Source organism: Propithecus coquereli, unplaced genomic scaffold (assembly GCF_000956105.1).
Source record: "Propithecus coquereli isolate 6110/MARCELLA unplaced genomic scaffold, Pcoq_1.0 Scaffold168, whole genome shotgun sequence".
In the NCBI taxonomy this organism is placed as follows: domain Eukaryota; kingdom Metazoa; phylum Chordata; class Mammalia; order Primates; family Indriidae; genus Propithecus; species Propithecus coquereli.
Genome location: NW_012141413.1, coordinates 2,495,389 through 2,497,644, shown reverse-complemented (window position 1 = coordinate 2,497,644; position 2,256 = coordinate 2,495,389). Strand labels below are relative to the sequence as shown.

At 32.8% G+C, this 2,256-nt stretch overlaps 1 protein-coding gene across 1 annotated transcript in view; it reads left to right on the top strand.

Annotated features, from left to right (window-relative positions):
- RNF17 (ring finger protein 17) overlaps nucleotides 1-2,256 on the top strand; it is a 69,094-nt gene that overhangs the window by 53,163 nt on the left and 13,675 nt on the right. The window lies entirely within an intron of this gene.

The following is a 2,256-nucleotide window of genomic DNA, read 5'->3' as shown; positions in this document are numbered from 1 at the left end:
CAATCAAAACAACAAAAATAAATGGGACTTGATTAAATTAAAAAGCTTCTGCACAGCTAAGGAAATGATCAACGGAGCAAATAGACAACCAACAGAATGGGAAAAAATATTTGCAAGCTTATGTATCCAATAAAGGGCTAATAACCAGAATCTACAAAGAACTCAAGCAAATTAGTAAGAAAAAAAACAAGCAACCCCATTAAAAAGGGAGCAAAAGAACAAAAGCTTTTCAAAAGAAGATAGACAAATGGCCAGTAAACATGAAAAAATGCTCAGTGTCACTAATCATCAGGGAAATGCAAATTAAAACCACAATGAGATATTACCTTACCCTTGTTAGAATGGCTTTTATTAAAAAGTCCAAAAACAATAGATGCTGTCATGGATGCAGAGAGAAAGGAACACTTATACACTGTTGGTGGGACTGAAAATTATATAATAGTACAACTTCTGTGCAAAACAGTATGGAGATTCCTCAAAGAACTGAAAATAGACCTATCATTTGATCCACCAGTCCCACTACTGGGTATTCATACAAATGAAAAGAAGTCATTTTTTCAAAAAGACACCGGCACTGGCTTATTGCAGCACAATTCACAATTGCAAAAATGTAGAATCAGCCCAAGTGCCCCTCAATTCATGAGTGGATTAACAAAATGTGGTATATGTATACTGTGGAATACTACTGAGCCATGAAGAAGGATGACTTAATGCCTTTTACAACAGTTTGGGTGGAATTGGAGACCATTATCCTAAGTGAAGTATCTAAAAAATGGAAAAACAAACACCACATGTACTTGCTATTAAACTGATGAGCATACATGTGCACAAAGGGAAGTAAAACTCAGTGGAAATCAAGCAGGGAGGGGGAGGGGAGAGGAAGGGATGGGTGAAAATCTGCCTAATGGGTACAGCGAACACTATCTGCTGTTGGGCACACCAATAACCCCGACTCAAGCATAACAAAGTGATCCATGTAATCAAAAACATTTGCACTCCTGTGATATTTTGAAATTATAAAAAAAAAAATCTTCAAATATAGCTACGTGCCTTAAAAAGTGTGTGTGTGCACATACACACACACACAAATATGGATGAAAATAACGTCCATTGACATTGTATTTACTAAGTAAACCAGTGAAACTGCTGAAGTACTTTATCAGATATTCGCCACTTGTATTTGAAGATGATACCTGACAAGTACATAGCACTTGAAGTTTTATAGCTTCTTTCATATATGTTGTTCATATTTTATAATTTGTTTACAACTATCCTAGACATAGATTATGATTCCCATTTTACTAATAAGAAAATTACAATTTAGCTTCAGTGACCTGCTAAGGTGTAGTGATATTGGAGTTCACATCCGAGCGTCTGATTCTGAACTTCCGATTCTAAGTCTTGTGCTTTTTCTGCTGGACTGTAAACTTCTAATGGTTTTAACAGAATTAAAATGGTTTCAGATTTTGGTGTGAATACTTAAGCATCTGGATATTTGTAGATTCATGTGTTTATATGCAAATGCATCAGTGTTCACGTACATTTGAGTTCAGATAACTGCTGCCCTGTTCCTTAATCCAGAGTTAAACTCAGTTTTCATCAAGTTATCACACTTTATAAACTTTTCATATGTGAAATCCAAATAAAAAAGATGGTGAACTTTTATAAAAATCTCTCATGTTATCTAAATATCTTTATTTTAACTTACTTAAAAGTACTTTGAGAGTTTAATCATTGCCTTTTATTTTTTCCTACTTTTTCCTATTATTTCCTATTTTTTCCATAGGAAAAATACATTTTACATTTCAAGTGTACACAATGTTTTCATTCCTTAACCTGGTATCTTTTATAGTTTATCCTGTGATCTACATTAATAAATAAACATTTCATGAAACCATAACACCCTAACTACCTGTGATATACTCAGATATTTTTTATTCAATTCTATTTTATTTTTTAAAATGCCAAGAAATCTTAGTTCAACAGTGATATGTTCATTTCCTTTCATTGGGGCAGAAGAAATAACTTATTGGCATTCCTTATTCTTAAGACAATTTAGAAATTGAATTATCAGAATTAAATAAAGCATTTCAAAAAGCAGTTGCTCCTGAATCTGTAAATCTAATAAGACCTAGTTTAAAAAAAGTTTTGATTTATAGGTTGTGGTAAGAAAACCTTTATACGTTGAGGTTTGATACACCATAGGATAAGGGAATAAATACAGTGTTGCTTTTTTTCTTGAAGTTTTTTTCAAAT